Raw genomic sequence first — 26,116 nt, forward strand, 5'->3', positions numbered from 1 at the left:
CATGTTGCACTTGGGTTCTACACCCAACATGTACACAGCATACATACAGATTTGTGTTCGAGAAACAACAAGCCACTTGAATCTGAAAAAACCTGTGTTTATTCTGCTTTACTGAAAAAAGCAGTGTATGAGAACGGGCTAGTTGGTATTCCATGCTGAAGTGACCATCGCAAGAGTGAACGCAGGACACTAAAAAGGTGACAGGAACAGGTGCGAACTTCCAATTGGTGTTTATTACGAAAAGGCATGTATATATACTCTTGTGCACTTGATCATAATCAGTTACAAGAGCGCACTAAGGCCGCCCCAAGGCCTAAGGCGGCCTCCCACATACAGACCCCAGGTATGCAAATTCTTTAATGTCAACGCTAGGGATAGTTTGCTAACGCAGTTGCCTTATGCGATATCTGCCCCCTCAATGATGGGCCTAGTGCTTTCTTGTGCGTTGCTTGCTATTATTTGGTTTTTCAGAGTGCATGACATTTGCATTGGGAGTTGTGGATTCCAAGGAAACCCTCTCTCCCTTTTGTACTTTTGTATTATGTTCCTGTAGTCTCATATTTAGGCACCTTCCCGTTTGTCCCACGTAACGCTGCCCACAGAAAAGAGGTGTGCTATTCACTACTCCCCCTGAGCATTTCGACGAAACCTTTTCTGTGAGCAATGTTGCATGAAATTGATTGTCTGCTGACAGGGCTGGTTTTGGCACATAACTGAGATAACTTGATGGGTGCGGGAAAAACGACCGAAACTCCCGCCCTTTGGCCTATTTTCTTTAGTTTATGCAAGATAGCGTAATGTATGGGATGACTGCTAGATTCCTGTGAACAGTATCACATAGGTGTAACTAAAGAAAATAGCCCAAAGGACTGCAGTCTTGGTCATTTCTTCCGCGCCCCGCAAGCTATCCAAGTTATGCGCCAAAACCAGCCCTGTCAGCAGACAATCAAAATCATGCAACATTGTGCACAGAAAGGGTTTCATCAAATGCTCAAGAGGAATAGTGTATAGCATACCTCCTTCCTGCAGGCAGCGTTACGTGGGACAAATGGGAAGTTCCCTAAACTTGAGACTACAGGAACATAATCGGAAAGTACAAAACGGGAAAGGAGGTTTCCTTGGAGTCCATTGCTGCCAATGCAAATGTCATCGACTGTTTGAAAAAACAGAAATAATAGCAAGCAGTGTGAAAGAAAACACTAGACTCATCATTGAGGCAGCGGCTATTGCAGAATGCAACAGCGTTAACAAGCCATCCCTATAGCACTGACTGTTAAAGAATCTGAATATCTGGGGTCTGTATGCGGGAAGCCGCCTTAGGCCTTGGTGCGCTTGTTTATTTGTGATGACCATGTTGACTTGCACGATTGTAACAGATTATGATCAAGTGTGCAAGAGTACATATACATACCTTTTTGTAATGAACACCGGTTGGAAGTTTACGCCTGTCCTTGTCGCCTTTTTAGTGTCCCGTGTCCAGTTTTGCGCAAGTCCTTTCCGCATAGACACTAGAAATTGGCTGACTAGAGGAAGGATTGGTTGAGACTTGGAATGACTGGCTGCTTGCAGAGGCCTTCGGCTTTGCCTGAAAAGTAAGAAACACCAATCAATTAAGGCTGTTCAATTATTTACCATCATCATCACTACTGTTACTCAGATAAACAATGATTTCGTATTCACAACTGTCACTACAAGTGCTCTTGTCAAAAGAAATGGTTCAGACTCAGCCATGTTGGTATATATTCATTCGTAGCCTTATAGCATAAAAAGCTTCAGATAGAAAGGACCCAAGTCAATTGATGGTTTGCTTGGAACAGTCAAAGATGTCACGTGCACATTATGACATTCGGAGATTACATCTCCCATATTTAGGTAGAGCTGCCATGGCCACATACTGCAGACCATAGTTTTCAACTTTCACTGCTCCATTAAACAACCTTGCAGATTTTACTGTTTCCCAAAACAATTAAGCACTCTTGAAACAAGCGCAAACCATGCATGTTGTTTACTTCCGACGCAGAACAAGCAAGCCAAAGATATTGTCCAGCTGACAGGCTGGTAGAATAGCGACAATACAAAAAAACCATGCTTGCACCACAACTGTCACAACAGCTGTCAGCCCCTTTCGGATATGGTTTGTTGTGTCACGGAAGAAGTATCAATGTGTAATATTCTTTTTACTCAAGCAGTGAAAATTGAAAGTTACGGTCGTGAATGTATCAACATACCCTTCCCATCTTCATAAAAAGTTATAATATTGCACTGTGTTCACCAAAAAATTTGCCCTTTTTGTAAAGAAGCCTGCAATTATACCTGGACCCCATGCATGGCTCTGGCAGGCAGTACTGTTTATTCTGTCCGTTTCTTGACTTGCAATCCCATAACGAAACAAATAATGCAACATATTTTTCTAGATTGCATTGCTTCATGCAAATGCGCTTAATTCGGGAAATTTCTGAAATGAATCAAGCCTCTCCTAAAAAATTTTAAAGTAGAGTAATTCATTAACATGCCTAAACATGAGCACTTCCCATAGATTTTGAGAGCCAATGAGGACAGAGCTATTTGCTCAAATTTCTGCGACTCATGGGAACAGGATGGCCAAATTCCGTGCTGTTAGTAAATGCAAAGAAAAAAAACTTTGGTCAATTTGTGCAATGTTTCGTTCCAAAATTTTTCTTCTTTATACCGTAGTGGGGATACTCTGTGGTAATTAGTTGAAATTATTGCTATTGGCCTGCAGTCTGGTACAAAATATTTTTAAACCCGCAGCGACAACACTATTTCCTTTGGATCTATCCAAAATGCAGATTCGGTAAAATCCAGGAAAAATGCTTCTAACTAAACAGTTCATTCTATATTGTTTTTTGCAGAGACACCTTTTTTTTTTTCTTGGAAAACTAAGGTTAATTTCATTGTCGCCAGGCTCGGGCAGCAAAATAAACTTTTAAATCAAAATTAAAAGTGGTCGCCAGGCATGTCCAGTTGAATTTATCTGAACATGCCCTACTGTCTGCAGTACACATGTTGCCACTTTAAAGGCCTGCAAGAAGGCACCAGTTATATTTTCTAGGGCAAGAAGGCAATGAAGTATGTTACTTAAGGCAGTCACAGGAGTCCTGGATCAGTAGAAGAAAATTTAAAGACTATAAATTGTTTAGAAGACAAGTCACACATTACTGAGTCACCGTCTATAGCTTACCATTAGTCTTAAAAGTACCATCATTGCATTGTGATAAAACTAACCTAAGAGACTGAAACCTGGCATGATAAAAATGGAACTTGAGAATGAAGGTTTGCTCAACAAGCAACGGAACGACAAAAAATGATATGCATGATAAATTAAAAAAAGCCGCTGTTGAGGACGGTAGAGAACTAGGCACCATGAAGAAATTTGTAAATATGCAAGCATAGGATGGAGTCAGTTGGCGCAAGCCATATATATTTACAGATTACTAGGAAAGGCCTTCATCCCGCAGTGGACATAATGTATGTGAGAGCGTATGTATGTCTGCGCCCCTTCAATTATGCAGTCCCAGACTGTCCACAAACCACCTGCGGCTTCTGGTCTCGCTAGCATTGACAGAAGGGCGCATCACAGTCATGTGATCCCGCTGCCTGGGACTGTCCGAGGTTTTGTTTGAAAGCACCGCGACTGGAGGTCGCTCTCCTGGCTGCTGTTGTCCGCTATTAGCTACTTAAATTATGGGGTTTTACGCGCCAAATCCACTTTCTGATTACGAGGCAAGCCGTAGTGGAGGACTCTGGAAATTTCGACCACCTGGGGTTCGTTAACGTGCACCTAGATCTAAGTACATGGGTGTTTTCATATTTTGCCCCCATTGATATGCGGCCACCGTGGACGGGATTCAATCCCGTGACCTCATGCTTTTAGCTACTTGTAGAATGCGCCCTACCCAGCAAATTCAGTAGCGTGGTCATCAAAATAATGCAGTCTCAGAGGCCATGTCGCCGGCACAACCATAAAGCTTGCATAATGGAATCGCAGCCTGAGCACATTGAACATGTTAACAAAGCTCAGTTTACATCGTGCTCTCGCTCTTCGGGCCCCTTAACCGCTGTATTTAAGCCAGCTCATTCATTTCCTGTAAAATTTAGGCGTCATTGCCACACAAAAATAAGCAAAAGCACGGTTGTGCCAGATCACTGTTCACCCACAAAGCACAGGCCGATATCCTCAAAGCTCGTGAAACCGTCTACTAAAGGCCTGACGTGTGTCTAGGACAAAGCGCGTATACACTGTCTACTAATCCTGCACATCCAAAAGCAAAATTTCGAATTTGGGTAACAGAAGGGATCAGCACACATGACAACAGCAATCGGTGAAGCTCTGATTATACAGGTTGTCCCACATAACTTGAGCCAAACGATAAAAATATGCAAGTGTGACGTAGCTCGACAGAACCAAGGTAATGTTGTTTGCCGTCGCTTGGAGATACTCGGATATTTTTTCATTCCACCAAAATACATATTTCAACTTCGTTAATTAATCAACTTTTCAAATATTATAACTAGATTAGAAGTGTCCATGAGAAAATTGTAGAGCAACATGAAAAGCTCCCCATACAGCTTTGTGTTGTTCGAGACATGCTGCGTAGAAGTGTTTTTTCGAGAAAGAAGCTCGCGAATACACGCAAAGTGCTGCGAATGGACAGTCACGCAACAATTTAGTGTGTATTTGCAGGCTTCTTTCACGCTAGGAAAAACACTTTTATGTAGCATGTATTAATCATAATATTTGAGAATTTGATTAATTACCGAATACTAATTATTTAATCTGGCAAAATGAAAAAAAGAATGAGTATTTCGAAGCGAGGGCAAACAACATTACCTTGGTTCTGTCCAGTTATGTGGCATTTGCATATTTTTAATGTTTGGCTCAAGTTACGTGAAACACCCTGTATGCCATGCCAGCTACCAGCATTAAATATCTACATGCAATATGATACGTTTCCTCGTCCACCAGTTTCACTCACCTGAAAAGCGAAATCTACCTGTTTACTATGCATATAGCAATGAGCATGACAGATTTCACGAAACACATCAAGAAAAGCAAGCATTTGCGCCTGATCACTGTGCTTTGTCTTAAAAAACACAAGGACTAAGGTTGCAGCAATTAGACCACTCATGAAAACCTCGCATTATGGCACACGAAGCATCGATTTAACGGAAGCGATAGCTGAGTGCATGATATTTGCTGTCTGGAATGCGCAAAGTACACATAAACACACAGCCTCTTTTAAAACATGGCGTCAAGCCCGCGTGCATCTTTTTAAGACAGCCGCCGTCTGCTAGCTACTTGCATATGTCAGAACAAATATCTGCTGACAGCTCTGAGAGTCCGCAGAGTCTGTGATTTCTGGTAAAACGAATGCAATACTGGGTGCTCTCGGACTGGTGGATGGGGCGTCCGAAGCTGATTGAGAAAATCGAATGCGGGACAGCAGTGCTAAGCAGTCCAGGACTGTCAAGGACTGATAATCGAAGAGGCCCACTAATGCTTTGTGTTCCTATCCTATGTAATCTCTTCATACTGGTCAGCTCAAGCTGCATGGCAAAGAAGCCCCTAGTTAGTGCTCTGAAGACAAGCCTCTTGCCCAAACATTGGCTATAGAGACAACCATCGTTCGGCAACTGTTGATCTGTTCATAGAAGTGAGAATTCCGCGACAAACTTTCCAATGAAGTAAGCAATATGATGATGAACTTGTTTCATAAAACTTCATAAGTACACCTGACCTTTGACTCACTTTTGCATGTAAGTAAATATTATGAAATTGTCGCTGTGAACAGTTGTCCCCGACTGCTGTACACTTGTGATAAAAAATTAACCGTATTTGAAAGTTTGTATAATTAGCCAGGAGAGCCGCACTTGCTGTATGGCTCATCATCTAATTTGGAAAAAAATTCAGCAGTGAGCAGCAATTGTATCACTAATGACCTTGAACATCTTTTATAATTATTAATTTGTAAACACCTGTTGTCGAACAGCCCACTTACTGAAGTTTTGAACACATTGTACACAATTATAGCACGTACTACACAAAATAAGATCTGTAATAGACCTTACCAAATACAATATTAGTGTGGCGGCAGGTCAAATGGCTCCTCAGCAATGCTTGCGTCCTTCCTGGGAGAACAAAAGATGACATTAGGCTTACACTGGCAGCACCAAACCACATAATTTAAGTTGCAAACAAGTGCCCCAGAACATAGGAAGTTCTAATTAGATATGGTCAACCTGCTTAACCATGTCACAGACATTGAATGACAGAATGTACATTTATAGAGCCTCAACTCTATGAAATACATGCTAATACAAACATGCTAGTACACAGAATCAAATTGGATGCATGAAAATTCTCAGTAGACTTTTATTTCCTAGCAACCACAAGTTGCTCTTCGTGAAGTGCAACAAGTGAGTGTCTAACCTACACTAAGAAGGTTGAAAATTCGGGATCCTTTCTGGTGAATAACTAACCATATCTCTACCGGCACCCAGCAATACAAAGGTGAATTGTTAGCATTATATTGATTAAAGAAATAGTTCAGTGCTACCAAGCAAGTACAATAAATAAATTATTTCGAATTCATCTTCATGCTTCATGTCAGGCTAATCAAGTTAATTTTCTTTGGTTCACATTAGAGAATGGTTCGAAAAAAATATTGGAATCTGTCAACAATGTTGAAGCAATTTTATGACGGCCTGCAGATAGCAGTTGTTGAAATAAGACCTGGGGCAGGGGGAGAAAAGACAAAGAAGTGTGATAAAACAAAATGGGGCCTGTGCTGTGCAGCTACTAAATGCAGTTTTATTAAAGTATGATGTGCAAAACAGCATATGTAAGATATGCGAGACCCTCAGCTGGTATTCTGCAATGTTGTTACGCGAAATTGTTTCAAGGAGCATGACTCCTTAACCGTTCTAGGGTCAATGACGTAAATATACCGCACCGCGAAGTACAAAAATGGTCGATGCCGTATATTTACGGCGCTGTCTGTAGGTTTAAAAAGTACGACAATTTCCTAACCTTTTCTTTTCTGTCATGTGCTGCCACTATGTGGAAATACAGGGAATTTCTCTTGCACGCCTCACTCTCTCAGTTTTCGTTGCATGGTTTGTTTTAGCGCTAGTTTGCTCCTGCGCGTCTATGTACTACCGCTTGCGCATTGGCGTGCGTGCGGGCAGGTGGCGGTTTGGGTTTTGTTTTCGCGGGCGGTTTTGGCTTCTTGCGCTTGCAAAACTGATGGCTATCTCGTTACTAATCGCTCAAAAGGCTACTGCTTGTTTCTCGCTCATTTAGTGCTTGCAGGGGTGCGCATAGGAAGGATGCTGCTGTGCATGAGCTTCTGTTGCTCCTTTTCTTTTTTTGAGATTCGCGAAAACTAATTGCATCTGGCTGGCGATAAGATGAAGATTAGCGGAAGTTTGTACACGTTTTGCTTTTTTGATGGGCACACAACCGCACAGTTTTCTTGAGTGCGTGCACCTACACAGTTCGATTATGCTATGGATGTACTATCATAAGCAATATGAAAGGGAACACAGGAACATGTGGCAAACAGACTCGGAGCGATACGCGGATGGCGCTGTGAAAAACGAAGGGGGAAAGGAGAGCGCTCTTCCACTAACTGTTGGCACTCCCACCACGCTGGTATTTCTACAAAGGAGCAGCTTACGTCATGGATCGTCTAACAGCCGATAAGACGGTGAGATCGTCGCCAGTGACTTACACCTATTCACTTTCTTTTCTTTCATTCTCTTTTTTTCTTCGTGCAACCGCTTGATAGTACTCTGAGAAAAAGTTTGCCCTGTATTTCAAACCGATTCTTTATTTGAATAGACGCACTCAGTTGTCAGTGGCACCTCGAACAGCGGCGACGCTCGAACCAATGACGACAGAGGAATAGAATACAGAAAAATGTTTTAAAAAGAACATTGACAAACTGCCTCTCGCGCGACTTTGTTGCACGAAGTTCGTTCAGAAAAATTCATGTCGCACACTGCAGTGGCCCACGCAGAGCAGTCAACTCTGAATTTGTAACCTCAAGATGCCTCGAGTGCCTTTTAAAGAACGGGAAAACATAATAGAAATGTCTAAAAGAGGTTATACACAGCGCAATATTGCTCTCGTGACAAGCCGCCCATTGAAAACGGTCAACCGGATTATCCAGGCTTACCGAGACGAAGGACGCATAAACGATGCGCCGCACCGCACACGACCTCGATCGACAACGAACGACCAAGACCTTTGCATCGTGGCTGCCGTCAGCGACAAACCATTTCAAAGTGCAAAGGACGTTCGAGGCGCTCTTGGCTTGAACAACTTGAGCGACAGCATGGTACGATGAAGGCTTAGAGAAGCAGGACTGCGAAGTCGCATCGTCGCACAGGAACCTCTGCTCACCGCAACCAACAAAGCGGCTCGCCTGAGGTTCGCTACTGAACACCGCAGCTGGAGCGAGAGTGGGTAGAAGTATGTAGTTTTCTCTGATGAGTCCACGTTCTCGAGCCGCTGGGACCAACGAAAGAGAGTGTGGTGGACCGCAAACACACGCTTTAGTCCGCAGAATATCCAGGAGGTGGCCGTCAGTGGACGCGTGTCTGTGAACATCTGGGGGGCGATTTCCCACGCAGGCCTAGGCCCACTGGCGAGAATTGATGGGAGGTTCACCAGTGCTGCGTATTGCACTCTGTTCGAGCACCAGATGATCCCTTATGTGTTGAACAGGCCGCACCCAGATGGGTGTTATTTTTTCCAGCAGGACTTGTCTCCCATTCACACATCGAAGGACGTGGCGCACCTTTTGGAAGAGCGAGGGGTAATGCAACTTCAGTGGTGTTCGAAGGGTGCCGACATGAACATTATAGAGCACGTTTGGGGCCGTATGAAAGTGAACCTTTCGAAGAGCTCACTACAATTGGCGAACTCCGACCAACTATGGGAAGCAATAGAACATGAGTGGAACCGCCTTCAGCATGATACCGCATTCATCGAGGCTCTCTACGCGTCTTTGCCTCAAAGAATGGAGGCCATCGTTCAAATCGATGGTGGCATGACGCATTATTAGGCCACCAACGAACAAAACAAAGGATGAGGATAAGCTGCAATAACGCTATTGCCTTATTTCATTTGTTTCAATATCTTTTTAATATTCGGCAAGTGCCAATAAACTTACTTGGAACGCACCCTTAAAGACCATATTTTCCCGGTTTAGAAGACTTACCATAAATCAATATCGAAGTCTGGAACAGTGCTATCTTTTGTAACGATTCGACGCAAAAGGTTACCAGTGACGCAATATCGAACAGTGTTCTGGCGATGCGAAATTCCGCACTTTGCAGACACATGGCGGGAGTGCGAACAGCTGTTAGAACAGCGTCCCCCTTTCCACTTTGTTTCCGATGGTGGCCGCTGCGTATCACCCATACAGCTAGGTCTGAGGGTGTTTTCTACGCGTTCCTGTGTTCCTTTTCATATTGCTCATAATAGTACATATTAGTGTAAGAGCAGGGACATTTGAGTCTTGCAAGGTATTCTCGTGTGCACATTTTCAAAGCTTTGAACTATAACAATGTATCAAATTTTTTACTGTTATAGGTTTATTTCCTTTTTTATTATTGTTATTCATGAATACAGAGTACATAAGTACCAACACAAAATAATTTTTTTCTCGCTTTACGGACACCCTAGAAAAATTACGGTCAATTTTTTTCGAAATAAGTCTCTAAGAATTGGAATCTGCAATAAAAAAAATCGAACCTGGGCAATCGAATATGGTGAAAAAGATCGACCCTCAAAGGGTTAATTATATTCATGTAATCTTTAGAAACGGATGGCATAAAGGACATACTTGTTGACAGTTTCATAGCGAGTCATGAACACGATGCACGCGGGAGTTAAATAAGCATCTTTAAAACATGCTCTAGAAACTTGCAAAAAGCAAGTTGAAAGCAAGTTTCTATAACCTCTCACAACACCGAGCTTCACCTACAAGTGTTGTAACATTTCCTTGCAACATGCAGCACTGTTTTTACAGACATAGTTTGAATCACTGTGTCACAAGCTCTGGAAACAAAAGTGCATAAGTGCTAAACAAGCACATATGATGCCCTACTCCTACTGCACAGACACATTTATCTACACCAACACATGTAGATGGATTATGTCATCCATTTGGTAGCTTCTGATCATGTTCCAAAGCATGAATCTCATAACTGCAAATTCTATAAGAATGTGACACCAACTGATTACTTGGGGACAACACGAAAATACGGGAGAAGGCCAAACAACACAAGCGCAGGCTAAGACTTTTGGTTAATTGCACACACACACACACACACACACACACACACACACACACACACACACACACACACACACACACACACACACACGCACGCACGCACGCACACTCACACAAATAAATATTAGGCCTATTTGTCCTGCCTAGTTGCAGCTGCAGGACAGCGGGATGTTGTAAACAACCGCACACTTGAACTGCTGCATGTGCCTCTTGCTACACTTTGTGTCAAGGCCTGGTCTGATTCACCTTTTTGAACCCAGATTGCTTGACGTGACAAATAAATGTTCTAGCTCTCCCAACAGTCTTTTTGAGACTATGGCTGACCTTCTGAATGTGATCTAACAGTGGTCACACCACTGTAGGCCAATGTTAGACCTGGGTATAGAAGTTCTCCTCGACTTGTTGAGGATGCTATTTCGTGCTTCTGTGACAGAGCTTCACAGCCGAACAGTGCACTGATGTGAAAGGCAGAATTCCCTCCTTAAAAGATGGGGCATAGATGCAGCGCACATGACACTCACCAAAGAAAACAATGAGGTCAAGAAATGGAAGATCACTGTCTAGTGGTAGTGTTCCAGTAGAACACGTTGTGAGGCTACTTGGTGCAGAGCTTTCAGAAGATGAAGCGCCAACAGAGACAACACAGTAAGAAAGAACAAAGACAGGACAAGGCGCTACTTGCAACTGTTTATTGAGGTCAAAAGCAGCTGAATATGTAGCCATGGGGAGAAGGGGAAGAAAAAACAGAAGCATTGCTTGTGTGAAGGCACACGCGCGAGAACACAGAAGATGAAGGGAATCATAAGATTAGCCAAAATCTAAAACTTATCTGAAAACATGCATTCACTTGTGTAAATATTCAGACACAGGCATGCTGACACAGGCATCCCCTCTATTCTTAACCTGGTTGGCCTCCAACAGTTCATGTGCCACAGTGTATTTGCTTTTAAGCACGATCGTTGTATCATGAAGCCTTGCTTCACATACTTGCTTATTCTCATTCTTGCAGGCCTTGCAATGAAGTGGCAAGTTTGAGCCATAACTATTTTTCAGCGAAAGCTTGTGCTCCCACAGGTGTTCACTAATACAACGGCCAGTTTGCCCGATATACTCTTTCCCACACTTCCACAGTATACGACCGCTTCTTCACAGTTCACAAAAGGATTTGTATGTTTAATAGAACACTCTACTTTTAGAGTCATGAGATCCAATCAGGCGGCACAAAGTAGCAAGCTTTCGGGGCGTAGCAAAAACCACAGGAATTTTATATATTGCGGCGACGTGTTTAAGATTACGCGCCACTTCGTGAGAATACGGTATCGCCACTGGATACGGCAGAAATTCTTTGTGGGCACGAGGTCGGTATACCGACCCTGCAATTAATTGTTGCAGTATAAGTTTATGCACTCCAAGACTGTTAAACGTGCGATTGCCACTATGTGCCTTGAATTTACCCTTAAAGAATTGTGCTGTCATAAGGCACACAAAACCTTTGACGAACAGATTTTGAAGTTGAAGAAAGCTGGCTTTCCTTGTTTGGTATTGAGTAAAGTTTCGGAGGCGTTGTTGAAGAAGGTGCATAAAGAAAGAAACTGAAGCAGTGAAGAAGGTCAAACATTGGAAAAGAAAGCTAAACCAGTGGTGATATCGTATTCTCACAAAGCAGCGTATAATATTACACATGTCATCGTGAAATACAGAATTCCTGTGGTTTCTTCCGAGCCCCAAAAACTTGCTACTTTGTGCCGTCTGATTGGATATGATGACTAAGAAAGTAGAGTGTTCTAATAAACACACAAAACCTTTTGTGAAGTACGGAGAAGGGGTCATATACTGCATACCGCTGAAGTGTGGGAAGGAGTAAACCGGACAAACTGGCCGATGTATTAATGAACGCCTGCAGGAGCACAAGCTTTCACTCAAAAATGGTTATGGCTCAAACTTGCTGCTTCATTGCAAGGCACGTGAGAATGAGAATAAGCAAGCACGTGAAGCAAGGCTTCCTGATACAACAATCATGTTTAAAAGCAAAGACACTGTGGCATGTGAACTTTTGGAGGCCAACCAGACTAAGAAAAGAGGGGACGCCTGTGTCGACACCCCGTCTCCGACTATTTACAGAAATGAACGCATGTTTTTAGATAAGTTTTAGATTTTGGTTAATCTTATGATTCCCTTCATATGCCTCTTCCATATTTTTGCACATGTGCATTCACGTAATCAGTGCTTCTTTTTTTTTTCTTCCCCCTCTCCCCATGGCTATATATTCAGTGCTTTTGACCTCAATAAACAGTTGCAAGTAGCACCTTGTCCTGTCTTTGTTCTTTCTGACTGTGCTGTCTCTGTTGGCACTTCATCCATTGAAATGTAGTTTTCTTTCTTCCATAAGCTCATCTAGCACTGTAGAGAAGACAGAAAACAAATCACTCAACCCATTTAGTAGGCTTACTTCACGTCATATAGGGTAGAAAGTTTCCAATGAAGCAGAATACCTTTACTACGCTGGTTCTTACAGCAGCTAGTGTTTTACGACTAGCTGACAGTGTTCTCGGCAGTGAAAAGTCGCAATTAAAGTGGTTGAGCAACTTTTTAATGTTTCCTACAAAGTACCACGCATGTTCAAGTAAGCAAAACTACTACTGAAAGGCAAGCTCCACTATCTGGGCCTGAAGATTTTCTGTGGTGAGCATAGAGCTGGAGCTATTCCCTGCACTCAAAGGTGTTTCTACCTTTTCTATTGGTGCACCTGAACACTGAAGCATGTTGTTGCTGCAGGAACACCGGAGAGCACATTTAACACTTCGTACCACCCCGACGTGGAGGGGAGCCTCCATAACCAAGTACGTTTGCTTTCAACAGTGCGTTCGCACTGCCTTTTAGCATGCATTGCCAAGAAGCATTTAATGTAGTTGAATGTAGCTGACGTCTCAGGTCAGACAACTTCGAGAAAGCCAAGGCCTATGACTGTTATGCAATTTGTACACAAAGGCAACCATCAATTCAAGCAAATTACTCAGAGAGTTGAAACTACCTTTTTATTTTCAGTGCCAAGCAATCTGGGCACGTTCAAAATGCTAACCGGACCAGGGCAACACGTGAAGTTTACATCAAAAAGTATGTGCTGGAGTTCATAGGTACTACGGTTGGTGCTGTTTACAATATGCCACTGTCCTGCAGCCGCAATCATGTAGGACAAACCGGCCAACGACTCAAGGATTATCTTACAAAACATGCACAGACCCTTGACACAACATGGGGGAGCAACATAGCTATTGATGCCGCTTTGTGCAGTTGTACACCAAATTTTTAGCAGTGAAGTATCTTCATGACACATTTTCATAGCAGACATAACTTTCAGAATAGCTCCCACTATGCTAGCGTGTCATCACTTAACCTGCTTGGCAAATTGAAGTATTCAGATCAACCTGCCGGAGCATTCTGAATTGGGCTGCTTGTTGGTGCATGTTTAGAAGGGAACCGAACAGGGCTACAGACGGGACAAAGGGAATACGTTGCTGTGTACAACGCTGTCACTCCGTACTGGCAGTAGCACTGTTCGTTCCCTTTTAAATATTCATATCTTTTCGTCGCCTGACCACGCAACGTAGCTGCGAGCTCAGGCTATAATTTTACATTGTTACGTTGCCTTCCAATGTTGCACTTAATTACATCATCGCATACTCACCTGTTATAGTTAGCTCAACACTAGCTCACAGTGAGCTTATTCGCGGCTAATCTTAGTTACCATGGAGCCATGACAGTGCTAACGATCAGTGTGCAGTGTTGTTGCATACTCATTAAGCCAACACTAGACAAACAGTTATTTTATTGGTGCGTGTTTTATCTGTTGCCTCAAGTCTTGAACTCTGGCACTATAAGTGTTTTTTAAACACCACTTATATGTGCAACCAAGTCAGGTATGAAACAATATCCCTTTCAAGTTGACGTGCTCATACTGAACCAATTTGTTGCCACAGGAAAACAAATAATCAATTATTCTTTGAATGCACTTGCAAAAATTACTCTACTTGCATAGGCCTCGTCATTCCACCAACATTTGCAATCACTGTCTAATAAGACTGCATATGCAAGACAGATATACAATAGAATGGCACAGCTTACCAGAACAAAGAACACCACTACACAGACTGCTGTGGCACACTTTCTCAGGCCCGCTGGCTGAGAAATTGTGCACAAACCGGCACACAGACATCCTTGACAGGTGCAATAGCTGCAATTGAAGCAAATAATATCAGGTATTTTCAGACCGGTTGTCCACAGTAAAGCAAAAACATTTTCATATACAAATACTCTTGTACATAAGCTTGTCACCGAATTACCGATTGCTGTGGTATCGCTTGGTGTCTTCAATTGTATCGTTCAACTCATTTAAAGAAAACACTTCATGAAGCACCTTCTATTCGGCAAAACAGCAGACATTTTGCTCTACATAACTCGCAACATGTATTTTAGAATAATTGTATTGATGCCTGTATGCTGAAAATTAGTCTACGCAATTAGAGACAGTCAGTATTAGAACCATCCTTTAACATCAGTGTTGACACATCTTTTGATTTTTTTATACCAGTTTGGAAAATTTGTAACTTTGGATGTCCATTACACACTTTTGGGCACCCCTATTCCGTGTCAAGGTTACGTTAAAAATTACTTGTCACATGCACTTGCTTTACAATTACGGCCGCAGATGGGCAAAATTTACGTGGCAATCCACTCCCAGATAACGTTAAATGTTGACGTATTGCGTCAGAACGTTGATAGCCAGCCTGGTAGCTGTATGAAGTAAAAACAAAACAAAAACAAAAATTCGCGAAACATCTGATGCCGTTTACCAGCTAGCAAAATAATCAATTTCTTCTCCAGCGACCCTTAATGGGTATCACGCGGACACTTTCAAGTGCGATCGCGCACGATTGCTCGGGCTCGATCCCAAAGTGTTCCAAGGCACAGTGTTACACCAGTGTTACCTAACACTGCAGACCGCACGAGGTTACGGCAGCAAGCACGCTACACCGTCCATTCACTGTGATGTAGGGGCATCGCATGCAACATGCTCCATGAGGTCTTCATACACAAGCAGACTTTCAATTCCAGAAGCAGTCTTTCAATTACGGGTATGAACACAGCGATTATGCACGCCAAGCACACTGCGTCCTAAGCTTAAGGAAAAATGGAATTTCGCTGTGATGCAATGCGCCGCCGAATACGGCTAACATAGTGCTACAACGCGCCGTGAGAGATAGCTAAGGAGAACAGTACGTAACTTCACTTTATTTTGGAATGCCAAGAACACATCACAACACATTGCAAATACCAACACTGGAATACCAACGTCAGTAAACCAGCTGCCACATACAGCCGATAACGAATTGCTACAGACGACATCGTCGCTGATGTTGCCTACGCGTCTCAATGTACTCTATATGAAATCAGCACAACAAACGCTACACCATTTATCACAGACTCCCAATGCCGCGGCTTTATCAATCCTTACGGCCAAGCCGGAATGTCGTTACAGGGCATTGACAGGGCATGCTCACACAACACAGTTGAGCCCGTCAGCGGCCATCGCGGTGCATTTCGCACGCGCGACGTGCACCAACAACAAAAAGGACACTTAAATCACTTACTTGCGTAGCAGTCCATCGTCGATTCCTTCTTATTCTCTCAGTGAAATCCCAAATGCAACAGGTCTACCACCACCACACACCGCCATTTCCAGCCACTGTCCACTCTGTACTGTTGCGGCGGAGAAATGCAACCCGTCGTGTAGAAGCGATGAAGGGTGGTAAGCAGCGCCACCACTGAAACCTCTTCCGTTTGTGTGTGCGTACTTACGATTCGCCTATGAATAATGTTCACGCAGCGTTACCTATGGTGATATTATGTAACAGCTGGTAAACGTGGGCCGTGTCTTTTCTTTATATTCGCTGCGTGGTGATTTTTCGCTCTTAACATGCTCAGTTGCCCTCCACATGAAATTACGGACGGTTTTCCGTATTTCAAAAACAGAGGTCACGTCCGTTTTTTTACGTAGAATTCCGCCGTTTTTCATGAAACTGAACGGTCTACGTAATTTTTACGGCAGGTTTGACCGTAAAATTACGGAAATTTTTTACAGTGTATGTCTGCGGCGCTTTCCTTTAACCGCGCTTGTATATCACTTTCCGCACTTTGCTGCTCTGCGCTGTCCGTAAATATTAGTTCATGATTTAGAAGGTTATGTGACGGGACAAGTCGTCATAGAGGGTTTCCAAGGAGGCTCGTTTCTTCCCGCACTCCCTGTGGGGAGATATGCAGAATGTGTGTCCGGTCGGCTGCCCCGTGTTGCGTGGAAAGAGGAACGGCACAAGAGACGCGGGGAAGGATGCGTCCCCGCGGAGGGTCCGCCCGTGCACCGTCAGATTTTGAGGGCTCGTAGCCCTCGGGTTGTCTGAGAAACGAGCCAACTTGGGAAGACTCTCGCGCAGCCGTCTGTCGAAAGGGCGTGGCGTTTCCACGAGCCACGATTGCGTCGGACGTCGCCGACGGCATGCACGCGGTCGCCGCATTTGCGACGCATGCGCCCTTCCGAAAGTGTTGCGCAAGGTCACCGTGTTCGTAGAATTGTTCGTAAGTTCTGATGCCAGCCCATGGTGTGCTGGGTATAATATTAGCGAAGACTTTTTGCAAATGGCAAAGAGCACTTACGAACGGAAAAATTTGTGAATTCCGCCCGTTAATGTAATGAATCTTTATGGGATAACACATAACACACATGTGATAACACACACGTGATAACGCTATCACTTTACCTCTTCCCCTCTCTCCCCAGCGTAGGGTAGTAAACCGAATCTGCCCATCTGGTTAATCTCCCTGCCTTTCGCTTTTCTTCTATCTCTCTATGTGATAACCTCTCTCTTCCTTGTCCTCCTTCACTCCCCTTCCCCAGTTCAAGCTAGCGTACCGGGCTCAGCCTCGTTAACGTCCCTGCGTTTCCCTTATTCATTCTCTCTCTCTCTAACTCCGTGTGTGTGTGTGTGTGTGTGTGTGTGTGTGTAAACTATGCTAGCTTTTGTCTTTGGCCCATTTAATATTAGAGAAAGCAAAATATGAAAAAAAAATACCTACGCTGATTAAAGTCCTTTTTTTTATCGTTGGAGAAATTCTGCGCCTTTCACAATACCTCGAGGAGCAGTAATAGAATTGCTGAAGAGGTAACGTGGCAGTGGCGAATTTTACGCAAGACAACGATATATATTGAGGGGAACTATTGGTATAAATCAAATATGGATTTTATATAGACTTGTGTCACTCTATGAGTGACATATGATTCACACAGCTTTTCGCATTTGTGTCATGGCCACTTGTTCCACACGAAAGACGTAAAGAAAGAAAAAGGAAGAACTCAACACCAAATTTAAAAAAAAAAGTCTTCTTTCATTTGAACCAGTGCTGGACGTGGTGTCAGAGGCAAATTTCGCATACGACTGGTTTCGCCTTCTTTGATTTGACAAGCACCGCGCCGATGGGCCTAGCAGCGCGATTTATCGGCCTCGCTGTATGGGACAGGAATTATGCAGGCATTGCACGTGGTACCTCCTCTTTCTCGCCCTCATTAACGCCTCCGCACTCTCGCTGAGAGGAATCTCGCTGATTGCGTCGCCTGCCTTCGCGCTGTACCTGGCTCAAGGCTAATCCACTTGCGTCTTTTCCCGTTTGCTTAATCGCTCACTGTCAGCCGCTTGTCTCTCTCCCTCCTGCGCTTTCCTTCATCTCTTATTCCGCGACGGTTCCCGAAGGATGGAGGGGCCCCACGACCATCGAGCTCGCCCCTCTTGAGCGACCACTCTCGGTGCCGCACCGCCGCCCTTCGCGTCGCATCGCTGCGCGTATAGTATGCAGGCCGTATCTGCACGCTTCTGAACCCTCGAATAGGCGCATGCGCTCCTGCGTTTTTCGGCACTCTGCGACGTGGCACCGTTCGGTCACGTTACAGTGCAATCTTAAACGGAGGGCGCGCTCTTTCCGCTTCGCTATGGAAGGAGAGAGAGAGAGCTGAAAGGGGGCATGCTATGGCCGGTCGGCTACATTGCACTGAATATTGCACTCATTTGGAGAAGGAGTCGCCGACGTAATGAACATTCTCAGCACTGTGTCACAGATCATCGGTGCCGTTGCCTTCAGGAACTGCCGCAGCGTTTTTATGCGTTATGCAGCGGGGATATGCGATCTCGTCCGACGAGAAAGGTAATACCCTCACATGAGGGTCTTTAAGGAAATAAAGTGAAGTGAAGTGAAGTCTGGCTCGTTGAGAACGGCATGCGGAGGGCGAGCCGCTCAGTTTCGATGGACGAGCGGCAGCATATGTAGAACGTTTTCTACAGTTTCTCCTCTGTCCACCGACATACAGGCATTTCTATCAAGAGTGGGCATGCATTGGTGAGTGCAGCATGTCCCTGGCGTAAGCGACAAACTGCAGTGTTTCTTCACTTGGGAAAGGTAACAGGCCAAGTTGCACACGACGGTCGAGTGAATGTCAATGATGGTGAGAGACATCGCATGCGTCTGTACGGAGAGAAGCTTGAATCAAAATATTGCTATCCCCGTTAACGTGATGCTATTCCACAAGGACAATCCTCACGATTTGTTTGCAAAGAAAGCTTCGCGGCGAGCAAAGATTTTTTCTGCGTCCTGTAATCGAACTTTGTATCATTGCGTGATCGGGACAGACGGCCATACCAGCTCAGCTAACTAGAAAGCTAGCAGTGGCAGCAGGGAAGCCCATATTAAGCGCAACTCCAATTGCGTGCAAACTTCTTAGTCTTTGGGAGGGCAAGCTGCCTGGTCCGCAAACTGCCGTTACCTGCGACGACAGTATTGCCACAAAACGGCAAGGAAAGGCGCCCGAATGAGAATGTGAATCTCTTTGGCCACTTGTAAGTGTTTGAAACGTTTAGTGAATTTAGTTCGAATGGCCTGTGAAGTCAAGTTGCTAGTATAGGGCCGAGCCGAGAGAGAGAAAGAAGTCGTGAGGGAAAGACAGGGAGGTTAACCAGCAGAGCCCGTTTGGCTACCCTGCACTGGGAAAGGGGATCGAAATATGAGAAGGAAGAGAGAATTTCGCACTTTGAACTGTTACAGCACCGAGCCGAGAGAGAGAGAAGGAAGAGGAAAGGCAGGGAGGTTAACCAGATATGAGTATCCGGTTTGCTACCCTACACTGGGGATGGGGGATAGGGTTTACAAAGATGACAGAGAGGAAAACGCTGAAAAAAAGGGGAAAAAAACACTCACACATGGAGGCACACACACAAAAGGCGTTCCAGTTAAAGTCGTTCACACAGGCCGGTAGATCGCAGAAAGCGCAATAGCGCTTGCACGGCCTTCTTCTGTGACGGTAGGTCGTTTCGATGTTGTAGAATTCTTTTTTCGGATAGCGCTTGTTCGTCCAGTTGGTCAAGTTCGTGGCGAAGGCATGCCCTCTGTGTACTGTACTGCGGGCAGGCACACAAAATATGGCCAATTGATTCTTCATGGCCGCAGTGGTCACAGGTTGGGCTGTCGGTCATCCCTATGCGGAATGCATAGGCTTCAGTAAAGGCAACGCCCAACCAAAGTCGATATAAAAGCGTGGCGTCTCTACGGCGAAGCTGTGAGGGTGCTCGAAGACTTACCCCCGTATTCAGAAATTCATCTTAAGTTGAAGTCCATGCTTGACTTGATATATATGACGCCTGATGCGAACGAAACCAAGACGCTCGTTGCGTTTTCTTTGGTGCGTTCACGACAGGCGTCGCTTAAATCAAGTCAAGCGTGGGTTTCCAGTTAAGATGCATTTCTGAATACGGGGGTTAGTGTTGGATCAAGTGAGTACAGTCGCGTGTTTCTTAAATGTGGCTCATTCCATTGCGACGCTGTGCACTGCCGAGCAAGTAGGCGGAGCTTCCGTGCTGCGTCAGTTCTAGAATGAGGAATTGGGACGTGGCGCTCCTCAGTATGGGCTTAGCGGGCAGCGTGATCCGCCCGTTCATTGCCGATAATCCCGCAGTGACCGCCGATAATCCCGCACCGAGCCGAAATTTGTGCAGAAGCTCTAGGGCTTCCTTATGTGTCAGCGTTTTGGTCTGTCACTCGTCTTGCGGTATTCTGTTTATGTTCCCAAGCCAAATGATGGTATATCTGCAACCTGCCATCAACAACCAGCGACACAAAATGTGGTCGCGTCGGAGACACAGCCAAGCACGTCTTTAGCACACCCAACACAGCACTGTATACGTATAGATGCATATACGTATACACAACAAGAAGAAAACATTGGAGGACGCTTAAGCTTCTCCTTCAAGAGTGGAACGCGATAGCGTTATCGCATCCCGTTCGCACCGCCTACTCAAACACGCTACGCCAGCCAAACGTCGCGATCGGTAGAGATAGCCGGGCCCCGACGCGCCATGAAGGCGGACGCAGTGATGGGGCGAGTGGCGCGCCACGTGTTGGGGCAGCGCCGTACATTGCGAGGAGGGGGTTTTCTGTGTTTACCGCAAGATGGCTCTGCGTGTGCGCAGAGCGCAGAAGAAATTTAGCGGAAACGTACTTCGCTACTCGTGAAACTGCGACTTCTGTAAGTTGCATGGTCATAATTACCTATATACACCGCAGTATAACTTTCTACGGCACGTTTCTAAGGCAACACCGCATTCACTAGAGGCGATTTTGTCCCGTTTCGAAGGAACGAACTCTTGGCTGAGTGGTAGCGTCTCCGTCTCACACTTCAAGACCCTGGTTCGATTCCCACCAGCCCATCTTGCAAGATGTTTTTTATTTACGAAGTACCTTCTGGGATTTATCGCTCACGGCCAACGCCGCTGACGCCGTCACCGACGCTGACGACACCGGCTTTTCTGCGACACGAGCTCCTTAACGCTGTCGCGTTAAAAGGAAATAATTCCCATTTGGCCCTAGTTTGCCGAATTATCCAACGAGGACTAGGAGATAGCGTGCACGAAAAATTGAGCCAGTAGAAAGGACATTAAGTGGTTCTCGCATCCATCTGCAATATTTACGACACTCGAGGTAATTTCTCGCGTCAAGACAGTGGGGGTGCTCGACTCGAGCGCGGCCCGCGATGTTGTTTTTCCCGTGTGGCTCTTGGATCTCCTGTAATCCGGCTTCTCCCCGTAGCTAAGCGCCGGCGGCGGTCGGTGTGGCTGCAACATATTACGGGAAACGGTGCGAGCGTTGCGCTACTCACGGCGGGTTTAGTTGGGCGCGACAGGGAGTAGGCTCTTCCTCTTTGGCTCGGGCTAGGCGAGGCACGCGGGCGTTCCGCGCGTGCGCCGATCCATGCTTCTGCGAGACCGTCTCGCAAGGCCTAGAAGCAGGACGCCACAATGGACGAACATGATCGTTCGAACGCGCGATCGTTCGCGTGGGTGTTTGTGTCCAGCATAGGACGACCATATTCGCTCGCTATCCTGTCGAGGCGAGCCGGGACTTCCTCGCTCGATTTGCCGTGCGCTCATCGGCATGTTCTTTGGATAGCAATTCGGCTAGCAGGCATTAGTCTGTGAAAGGTGCTGTAAATGCCATTGGGACTGTTTGTGCTACTGTGTCGACGTTTCTTTGTCCCAAAACACGTTTGAGAACACCACAACACTTTGCAAAGTAACGTGCTTGGCTGGTTTTCGCCACAGTGCCCGCGCTTCTCGTGGCACAGCCTGCAGTGGCTCATTTCGTGCGCGGAGTCTCACGTCCATTCTTTTCCTCGCGACTCCGCATCGAGATTAGGCGACGTCCCGAGCGGATTATCTGGGCGCACTGCGCGTTCATTCCCCGTCCTATTCTGCCGTCTCTCGTTTTCGCTGCGACGCTGCGGAGACGGGTTAATCATGGCTCGGTGCCTACGGTGTCTCGTCCTCGGATTAAGGCCGGCCGAGTTTGCCTCTGCCTAATCCCAGCGAGTCGTCAGCCGCCAATCCACCCTGGAGCCGCTGCAGCTGCTCGCCCCAACGCCAGCCTCGCCGTTTGATCTACTGTGAGTGCGGCCTGGTCGGGGGGAATGCGGGTTGGTGGTTGAAAGGTTGCAGTATATAAATCCACACGAGTGCTGCACGAGGAGGGTAAACGAGGCGTTGCTGGTAACATTGTTAACCGCACGGGCCGCGGATATTCTAAGACAGGGCAAATTGCGTGTTTGCCCCCTACCCGGCTTTCGTAATTCCTAAGTGGATTTGTCATTGCGTAAAGGCCAACTATCGAAGGAAAGCATGAGACCGGGCTATAGCTGGCCATTCCATTGTAAACAGAAGCTCACCGGCGGCTGGAGGGCAGCGCCTGTTTCCGTTTCCCCGTGCCCAGAATAGCTCCAACCAGCGGTCAGGCCGCCTCCCAGGGAGAAAACGCGTATGTATGCCGTGGCTCGGAGTTCCGTTTACGAAGGCTACTCCGCCGCCATCGGAATGACCGGAACCGACGCGTGCGCTTTGTGCGGCTATGCCGGGACCATCGATCGGCTGTTGTGTGAGTGTACTCGTGGTTTACCATGCACAGAGACAATCTCTGGACATTGCATGAGCCAGATTTTGCCTATAGAGATGGATCTGAATCACAGACTCGGGGGTTGTTCATCGTCTCGGAATGCACTGAATGCACTTCGATTGGTTGTCTCATTTAAAGCACTTTACACCAGGTTAGGTCAACTGAAACATATATATATATATATATATATATATATATATATATATATATATATATATATATATATATATATATATATATATATATATATATATGTGTGTGTGTGTGTGTGTGTGTGTGTGTGTGTGTGTGTGTGTGTGTGACTTCGCAGCTTTCTTGCGACGTAAGATCAATAAAAATAAAAATAGCATGTCTCGCTTTCACATTGTAAACGAGTAAGTTGTATAAATGTACACCTAACATTTCTGCGCAAATAACGATTTTTAAAAAAAATCAAGAAGGGAAGTCCGACTCTTTCTCTTTTGAATTCCGTTGCAATGTTCCCGCGCTTTTGCGATGCGCTCACTCCGCGCCGGGTAAATTTGCTGGCGCAATTTTGACACGTCGTGCGTGCAACAGAAGTCGCTTGGCATTTGTGTACTGCCCAGATGTGTAGGGTAGCATGCGAGGTTATTTGAACATTTTTCGTGGCTACTGCATTTTGAATGCTTCGCTCAGTCTTGATGGGTTGCACCGTACTTATAGTCCGTTCTGCTTCCTTCAAGCAGGAGGCCACAACAGCACTGCTGCACTGTTTGAAGACGTCTGAGTGCTGAGACCGCCTTCGGTTGCCCAATGAACGATGTCGTGTGCGCGTGCGCATCCATTATGACTGCTTTTCCCTTTCCTTTGCGTTCCCTTTCCCAATTATAGGGTAGCGAATCATGCGCAACGTAGTTGATCTCCCCACCTTTCTATTTGTTAATTCCTTTCGCTTGGTGATGTGCGCTGTTCTTGTGGAAGTGGAGGCGAAGACTGGAGAAGTAGGCTACACGCATGCTACATACTTTCAGCGTCGGTTCTATTCACTCTGTTTGGACTACAGACCACAGTCCTAGAGGCACAACCATCCAGCCCAACTTGTTATTCTTCCCGATAGATTTCTTTATATTGCCCGTATAACCTACAGATGGTAACTGAGCAAAGCGTTGGATCGGGCTAGTTGGTAATCCACACTTAATACTGTTTGAGCGCAGAATATTACGAAACGCACAAAGGGAACGAACGGGACTTCAGATTGTGTGGGTTGAAGGCTCAAGGCCACGTACACACGTAGGCTCCGAATTGCGACTGTTTATACGCACACGTGACGTTATCGGCTTCGGGGTTGATAGCCGGTCTATGAATGTTCTACATATGCCTGTGGGTAGTACATACTCTTTATCCTGCGAGTAGTAGTTTGTAGAGGTAATATAGGAAAGTTTACGAAGTGTTATTCTTTTGTTCAATGAACGAAGTGTGGATTCTACTGTTATATTCAGTTATAATAAATGCCGACGCTGTTTTCCCGTGTTGGCAAACTAAACGCTTTGAGTAGCGATCACTCTACACGCATACTGTAATTCCCCATCTAAGCTCGTCGTTTTATTTCCAATGTGTCCGCCCTCGTCCCGAACCCCCTGCGTAGCTGCTTGCATCATGTAATCCAAAGTAATCCGCGGCTGGCGGTTAATTGTACCGACCTGAGTTACGCTACTCGCATCTTTCTGCGAAGAGCTTTCTCGTCTCGCAGTCGTCGCCGTGTTGAACGCGGCTATTAATTGTGCCCGCTGGCGTTTGCCAAGTGTGTGGCAAGAGAGCTGCGGTTGCTTTTTCCTCGTGCAATCCATCGGACGCGTGTGGTAGGCGCTATGTAGGAGCGAAAGGTAGGCTCGTGCTCACAAGCTCGCTGCGGCACTGTGCAAGCTATACGAATTCTTAGCCTCCAGGAAGGTCGAATGCCCCTGGAGATGTGCTCATCCGCGCCGCGTCGTCTGCTCAGCGTATGCTTGCCATCCTCTTACATGGTCCATGGTTGGTGAACCAAAAAAAAAGAAATGTTTTGGCGTCGTAACCCTAAGCTTCGTTCACATGCGTGCGACCGGGGCTTCGCTTTACCTGCACGCTTTCCCTGCAGTTACCTCGCAGCCTTCTTAGCAAGTATAGTACGGGCGAATGCCCTTACAGATGTTCACCTGCGCCACAGCGTCTGCTCGGCGTCTACTTGGCGTTTGCTCGCTACCATCATCACGTACCATGCCAGACGGTGGGGTAGTAAATTAATGGTGAAGTGAAGAATTAGGCTTTTATAGCGTTCCGCATCGTTGACGTGTCACCAATGCTAATGCTGTGGCGCCATCTGCTAACCAAAAATCAAACCAATTTTATGGCTTGGTGCCGTGTCCTTAGTCATAGCAGCGTGCAAACAAACAGCCGATCTCAATAATTACGACAAAACATACCAAATGATTTGACCTCAGCTTGAGATAAGACTTAGCGATGATGGATTTTGCCGCGTGTTTCTTGCTGATAGGGCGGAGAGCCAGTAACAAGCGTAAATTCGGATCGAAGCGGGCACTCTGGGCTGTATGGGTGCCGCCATGTTGGCTGCGTAATCACGGTTTGGGTGGCTATTACGGCTAACGGCGGTAACTGCCACAGCAATTCTCGGCACACCACCTGCTTGCTCAAAGGCCCTAACATGTGACATATCGCTGCACCGCGCCATGTAGCGAGCAATAATCAAACTCTCTAGTGTATACCCAATAATCGGGCAGTTACGCCCGGAACTATATACCGTGTCACGTACGTAAAGAAATAGGGTCGTCCTCACTGCGCACGTTATTGGCGAGTTGAACGTTCGTAATGTTTACAGACGCTAAGAAATAGCGTTGTCGAACATGGCGGCGCCCATGGCTTCCGCTTCACCGTGTATTCTCGTGATGGCTACGCTCTCATTCTCATTCATCGCCAGCAACTACTGAAATGAGCTTTCGCTTCCTCTAAACCAACGTCTAAACTCACATGAAACGCTAGTTATGAGCGCATATTGCGTCCAACTTCTGAGCTCGTTCGGCGATGCTGGCGTCCGTAGGCCTAAAGGAAACGCGTCCGCATAGCAACAACAGGATGGCTGCTAATAGATCGCCATGGCTTGGATACATTTGGCACAAGGTACCAGTCGGCGCCCTGTCTTCTAAGGTATTCCTTACGTTTGCGTTACCGCACGTTAAACTAAATGTCTTGAAGGGACGAGCACCATAACGTCTCGCAAAGTAGCTTGCGTTTAACGTACA

The 26,116-nt window shown here is 45.8% G+C and overlaps 2 protein-coding genes and 1 long non-coding RNA gene across 7 annotated transcripts in view; 2 read left to right on the forward strand and 1 right to left on the reverse strand.

Moving 5' to 3' along the window:
* Nucleotides 1–26,116, forward strand: part of LOC135898265 (RNA binding protein fox-1 homolog 3-like) — a 571,669-nt gene that overhangs the window by 282,589 nt on the left and 262,964 nt on the right. The window lies entirely within an intron of this gene.
* Nucleotides 1–26,116, forward strand: part of LOC139048699 (WAS/WASL-interacting protein family member 3-like) — a 227,648-nt gene that overhangs the window by 152,927 nt on the left and 48,605 nt on the right. The gene's annotated exons all lie outside the window — the stretch shown is intronic.
* Nucleotides 677–16,114, reverse strand: LOC135908594 (uncharacterized). The gene is made up of 4 exons (XR_011507794.1): nucleotides 15,977–16,114; nucleotides 14,451–14,559; nucleotides 6,091–6,150; nucleotides 677–1,585 (listed from the first exon to the last, which is right to left on the reverse strand). It is a non-coding gene; the product is annotated as an uncharacterized lncRNA (long non-coding RNA).

This window comes from Dermacentor albipictus, chromosome 8, assembly GCF_038994185.2.
Source record: "Dermacentor albipictus isolate Rhodes 1998 colony chromosome 8, USDA_Dalb.pri_finalv2, whole genome shotgun sequence".
Classification (NCBI taxonomy): Eukaryota; Metazoa; Arthropoda; class Arachnida; order Ixodida; family Ixodidae; genus Dermacentor; species Dermacentor albipictus.